The 6,885-nt window shown below is 41.7% G+C and overlaps 1 protein-coding gene across 2 annotated transcripts in view; it reads left to right on the top strand.

The window, feature by feature from the left end:
• ccdc186 (coiled-coil domain-containing protein 186) overlaps positions 1-6,885 on the top strand; it is a 1,196,038-nt gene that overhangs the window by 966,174 nt on the left and 222,979 nt on the right. The window lies entirely within an intron of this gene.

The following is a 6,885-nucleotide window of genomic DNA, read 5'->3' as shown; positions in this document are numbered from 1 at the left end:
TCAGCAAAAAAAGAAATGTCCTCTTACTTTCAATTGTGTTTATTTTCAGAAAACATAACATGTGTAAATATTTGTATGAACATAAGATTCCACAACTGGGACATAAATTGAACAAGTTCCACAGATATGCAAATAACAGAAAAGGAATAATGTGTCCCCGAATAAAGGGTTGGTCAAAATCAAAAGTAACAGTCAGTATCTGGTGTGGCCACCAGCTGCATTAAGTACTGCAGTGCATCTCCTCCTCATGGACTGCACCAGGTTTGCCAGTTCTTGCTTTTAGTGTCTTATCGACCGTTCCACAGGTGCATGTTCATTAATTGTTTATGGTTCATTGAACAAGCATGGGAAACAGTGTTTAAACCCTTTACAATGAAGATCTGTGAAGTTATTTGGATTTTTACGAAAAATCTTTGAAAGACAGGTTCCTGAAAAAGGAACGTTTCCTTTTTTGCTTGTTTTGTCACAAACTGAAATTAAGCAAACTATTCGAATTTTAGCAACCAGGAAGTGGCAGAGAGATTTTTGCATAGTGCATCTTTAACTTTGACTATATGTAACTGCTTTGCTTTAAATAGTAAAGTAAAACTTTTAAAACTTCTTCCATCCATCTATAACACATAAGATGGCGCGGCAGACGTTTTAAGTGCCCCCAATCGATTATGTTTTTTTGTTTGTAACTTATTATTTTACTTATTTTGTACATAATGTTGCCGCTACCGTCTCTTATGACTGAAAATACCTTCTGTGCATAAGGACTGCGATTAATAACCACGGATTGGCAGAATCCCTTTTTTCCAATAACGAGTCTGACGAGAACGATATACTGCTTTCTCGGGAACAGGGCCAGATCCCTGTGATTTGCGTGGAGAAAAAGGGTCCGGAGGGCGGGCTGCCTTCTGAGAATTCGTAGGCGATCAAATACACTCCCACTTCCTTCCATTCTTCTAGCAAACGTGCAATCATTGGACAATAAAATAGATGACCTACGCGGAAGATCAAACTATCAATGGGACATTCAAAACTGTAATATCTTATGCTTCACGGAGTAGTGGCTGAACGACGACACTATCAACATACAGCTGGCTGGATATACGCTGCACCGGCAGGATAGAACAGCGGCGTCTGGTAAGACAAGGGCCAGTGGACTATGTATTTTTGTAAATAACAGCAGTCTCGAGCTATTGCTTGCCTGAGGTAGAGTATCTCATGATAAGCTGTAGACCACACTATTTACCTAGAGAGTTTTAATCAATATTTTACGTAGCTGTTTACATACCACCACCGTCAGAGGCTGGCACTAAGACTTCATTGAATGAGCTGTATTCCGCCATAAGCAAACAAGAAAACGCTCACCCAGTGGCGGCGCTCCTTGTAGCCAAATAACTCTGGACCACCTTTACTCCACACACATAGACGCATACAAAGCTCTCCCTCTACCTCCATTCGGCAAATCTGACCATAATTCTATCCTCCTGATTCCTGTTTACAAGCTAAAATCAATGCAGGAAGCACCAGTGACTAGATCAATAAAAAAGTGGTCAGATGAAGCACATCCTAAGCTACAGGATTGTTTTGCTAGCGCATACTGGAATATGTTCCGGGATTCCTCCGATGGCATTGAGGAGTACACCACACTAGTCACTGGCTTCATCAATAAGTGCATTGATGACATCATCCCCACAGTGAGCGTACGTACATACCCCAACCAGAAGCCATGGATTACAGGCAACATCCGCAGTGAGCTTAAGGCTAGAGCCGCTGCTTTCAAGGAGCGGGACTCTAACCTGGAAGCTGATAAGAAATCCCGCTATGCCCTCCGCCGAACCATCAAACAGACAAAGCGTCAATACAGGACTAAAATCGAATCGTACTACATCACCTCTGAGGCTCAAAGCACATGAAGTGCTTTGAAAGGCTGTTGATGGCTCACATCAACACCATTATCCCCGAAAACCTAGACCCACTCTAATTTGCATACCGCACCAACAGATCCACAGATGATGCAATCTCTATTGCACTCCACACTGCCCTTTACACCTGGACAAAAGGAAAACATATGTGAGAATGCTATTCATTGACTACAGCTCAGCGTTCAACACCATAGTGCCCTCTAAGCTCATCACTAAGCTAAGGACCCAGGGACTAAACACCTCCCTCTGCAACTGGATCCTGGACTTCCTGACTGGCCACCACCAGGTGGTGAGGGTAGGTAACAACACATCCTCCATGCTGATCTTCAACACGGGGGTCCCTCAGGATGCATGCCGTCTCCACCTGTACTCCCTGTTCACTCATGACTGCACGGCCAGGCACGACTCCAACACCATCATTAAGTTTGTCGATGGCACAACACTGGTAGGCCTGATCACCAACAACGATGAGACAGCCTATAGGGAGGTCAGAGACCTGACCGTGTGATGCAAGGACAACACCCTCTCCCTCAATGTGATCAAGGCAAAGGAGATGCATGTGGACAACAGAAAAAGGAGGACCGAGCACACCCCCCATTCTCATCGATAGGGCTGTAGTGGAACAGGTTGAGAGCTTCAAGTTACTTGGCGTCCACATCACCAACAAACTAACATGGTCCAAGCACACCAAGTCAGTCGTGAAGAGGGCACGACAAAACCTATTCCCCCTCAGCGGACTGAAAAGATTTGGCATGGGTTCCCAGATCTTCAAAAGACTTTACAGCTGCACCATCGAGAGCATCCTGACGGTTTGAATCACTGCCTGGTATGGCCACTGCTCGGCCTCCGACCGCAAGGCACTACAGGGGGTAGTGCGTATGGCACAGTACATCACCGGGGCCAAGCTTCCTGCCATCCAGGATCTCTATACCAGACGGTGTCAGAGAAAGCCCCTAAAAATTGTCAAAGACTCCAGCCTCCCTAGTCATAGACTGTTCTTTCTGCTACCGCACTGCAAGTGGTACCAGAGCACCAAGTCTAGGTCCAAGAGGCTTCTAAACAGCTTCTACACCCAAGCCATAAGATTCCTGAACAGCTAATCAAATGTCTACCCGGACTATTTACATTGCTGCCCCCCCACGCTGCTGCTACACGGTCTATGCATAGCCACTTTAATAACTCTACCTACATGTACTCAATTACCTCGACACCGGTGCCCCGGGCACATTGACTCTGTACCGGTACCCCCTGTATATAGCCACGCCATTGTTATTTACTGCTGCTCTTTAATAATTTGTTTTTCTTAACTCTTACATTTTTTGGGATTTTCTTAAAACTACATTGTTGGTTAAGGGCTTGTAAGTAAGCATTTCACCTGTTGTATTCGGCGCATGTGACAAATAAAATTTGATTTGTATATATAAGGTCCTACAGTTGACAATGCATGTCAGAGCAGAAACTATAACATGAAGTCGAAGGAACTGTCCGTAGAGCTCCGAGATAGAATTATGATGAGGCATATATCTGGGAAACTATTTCTAGTGTTGAAAGTTTCCAAGAGCACAGTGCTCTCCATCACTGGGAAATTGAAAAAATAGGCAAGGAGGACCTTGGTTAGGGAGATGACCAAGAACACAATGACCACTCTGACAGAACTACAGAGTTCCTTGACTGAGATGCGAGAACTGGCCAGAAGTACAACCGTCTATTCAGCACTTCACCAATCTGGGCTTTATGGGAGAGTAGCCCGACGGAAGCCACTCCTGAGAAAAAGGCACGACAGCACGCCTGGAGTTTGCAAAAAGTCACGAGAAAGACTCTGCGATCATAAGGCAAAGGATTTTGCGGTCTGATGAGACAAAAATGTAACTCTTTGGCCTGAATGCAAAGCAATATGTCAGGAAAAAAACAGACACAGCTCATCACCTGTCTAACAACATCCCTACCGTGAAGCATGATGGTTGGCAGCATCATGCTATGGGGAGGCTTTTCAGCAGCAGGGACTGGGAGACTGGTAACGCTGGAATGGCTTCAGAACAAGAATGTGAAAGTCCTTGAGTAGCCCAAAGTCCAGACTTGAATCCCATTGAAAATCTGTGGAAAGACTTGAAGATTGCTGTTCACCGCCGCTCCCCATCTAACTTAACAGAGCATTAGAAAATCTGCAAGGAAGAATGGGAGAAAATGCCCAAATCAAGATGTGCAGATGATACAGACATACCCAAGACCACTCAAAGCTGTAATCCATGCCAAAAGTGCTTCTACAAAGTATTGACTCAGGGGTGTGAATACTTATGCAAATGAGATACTGTATTTTGGAGCGTGTGGCAAATAAAGTTTGATTTGATTCTATATTTAATTTTCAATACATTTGCAAAAAATAAAATACATGTTTTCACTTTGTCATGATAGGGTATTGTGTGTAGATGGGTGAGAAAATCCATTTTGAATTCAGGCAGTAACACAACAAAATATGAAATAAGTTAAGGGGTATGAATACTTTCTGAAGGTACTGTATATGTGGTGTTCAGTTAGTATTAGTAGTGTTTAGTGCTCACTTCTTAGCCATTTACACATGTGCAACAACGTTCCTAGTGTGTGTACGCACATTGCTTGGTGCATATCATCATAAAGCCTTGTCACGAACTGATGATTCTGTGAGGGTCCAAGGTTGATGTCACTGGAGTCTGCTGATCAAAGCTGATAAGCAATTTGAGGAGACAATATTACTGTGCTAAATGGTTTGAATTACACAATGGCATGTTCATTGATTAGATTGATTATGGAAGGGACAAATAACAGCGAACTAAGCTATACAATAATGAACCATCACAAACCACTTAATTTAGTGAAAATAAGTAACTGTAAAATATATTAAAATATAACTGACTACAACTATCCATGTCTCTCCTCTTTTCCATGTCTATGGAGGTAGCAGAGTCAACAGGTTTTGAACATAAATTGATTATTTATTGATTTATACCATCAAAATAACAGAAGTTATCTTAAATACTACTGAATTGGGACTCAGACACTCGCTGCTAGAAATCAATATAAACCTTAGTAGTATACAACAGACTCCATTTAACCGTGAAATAAACAATACAGAAGCTTTACATTTGCATTGATCTTACTCCGGTAGGCTATGCGTATTCTGTTGTGATAATCGATGACCTACAGTTTGCTTTCAAGTCTCAGACTAATAGGTCAATTTGGTCAAGTCGCCTGTCAAATTGAAGAGAAAATAGTGTAAATTCACAGAGAAGATTCTTGCGTCATGTAAAGAGCAATAAATGTATTCATGCTGGTGCTGGGCATCCAGGGAACTGACGCAAACTCGTTTGAACGCAACTGGTATTATCACCTTATACAGGTATTAATCACACCCACATGGTGGCATGTGGGTGTGAAGCATTGATATGCTTAAACTACTTGTCAAATTCAGGGGTGCATTCACCGAGAGGGCCCAGGAATTTTATAATGTAGTCTAGTTGTCTCAACATATTTCCTTTTGAAACATTAAATCAAACTGGACATATTATTTTACACATATGTATGCATGTTGGATTGGAACCTGTGCTATGGTCAGATGACATGAAAATAGAGCTCTTTGGCCCCTCCCACCAGGGGTGGGTTTGGCATCAAAAGAAGGATGCATATGCAGAAAATAATCTCATACATACTCTAAAATACAGTGGTGGATCTTTGATGTTATGGGGCTATTTTGCTAGGCATTTTAGCCAAAAACCTGGTTGCCTCTGCCAGGAAGTCAAAACTTGTGGATCTTCGAGCAAGACAACCCCAAGCACACTTCAAAATCCACAAAGAAATGGTTAACAGACAACAAAATCAACCTTTGGCATTGGCCATCTCAGTCTTGAGACTTGAACAACATTAAAAACCTATTGTTTGAATGGAAGAGGGCAGTCCATAAACACAGACTAAAGGATATAAAGGATCTGGAAAAAATGTATGGAGGAATGGTCTAAGATCCCTCCCAATGTGTTCTCCAAACTCATAAAACATTTTTGTGAAATTGTTCAGCGCCATAATCCTCGCAAGGGGAGTGCGCCGGAGTATTGATTACTTGTTAAACAACAAAATATCTTTCTCTGAGCAATTGTATAGTTAAATAAAGGCTTATGTTTTTTTTTAAATGAATATGCATATTAATAATCAAAACATGAAGGAAAGTAACAAAACATAGGGAAAACAATTATGGAAAAATATCTGACTGTTGATCTTTCATTTCCCTCTATTTTTGATTTGTGAAGAATGTCATAACAGAATGCCTTGCCATCTAGCTATAACCAATCATGAATTATGACTTAATGCCAGACTACCAGAGATTTATTTTGTATTTATTTTATTTCACCTTTATTTAACCAGGTAGGCAAGTTGAGAACAAGTTCTCATTTACAATTGCGACCTGGCCAAGATGAAGCAAAGCAGTTCGACACATACAACAACAGAGTTACACATGGAGTAAAACAAACATACAGTCAATAATACAGTAGAAACAAGTCTATATACGATGTGAGCAAATGAGGTGAGATAAGGGAGGTAAAGGCAAAAAAAGGCCATGGTGGCAAAGTAAATACAATATAGCAAGTAAAACACTGGAATTGTAGATTTGCAGTGGAAGAATGTGCAAAGTAGAAATAAAAATAATGGGGCGCAAAGGAGCTAAATAAATCAAATAAATACAGTAGGGAAAGAGGTAGTTGTTTGGGCTAAATTATAGATGGGCTATGTACAGGTGCAGTAATCTGTGAGCTGCTCTGACAGTTGGTGCTTAAAGCTAGTGAGGGAGATAAGTGTTTCCAGTTTCAGAGATTTTTGTAGTTCGTTCCAGTCATTGGCAGCAGAGAACTGGAAGGAGAGGCAGCCAAAGAAAGAATTGGTTTTGGGGGTGACTAGAGAGATATACCTGCTGGAGAGCGTGCTACAGGTGGGTGATGCTATGGTGACC

This window comes from Oncorhynchus tshawytscha, linkage group LG25 (assembly GCF_018296145.1).
Source record: "Oncorhynchus tshawytscha isolate Ot180627B linkage group LG25, Otsh_v2.0, whole genome shotgun sequence".
Taxonomy (NCBI): Eukaryota; Metazoa; Chordata; class Actinopteri; order Salmoniformes; family Salmonidae; genus Oncorhynchus; species Oncorhynchus tshawytscha.
The sequence above is the reverse complement of the archived record's forward strand: the minus strand, read 5'-3'. Positions and strand labels throughout refer to the sequence as shown.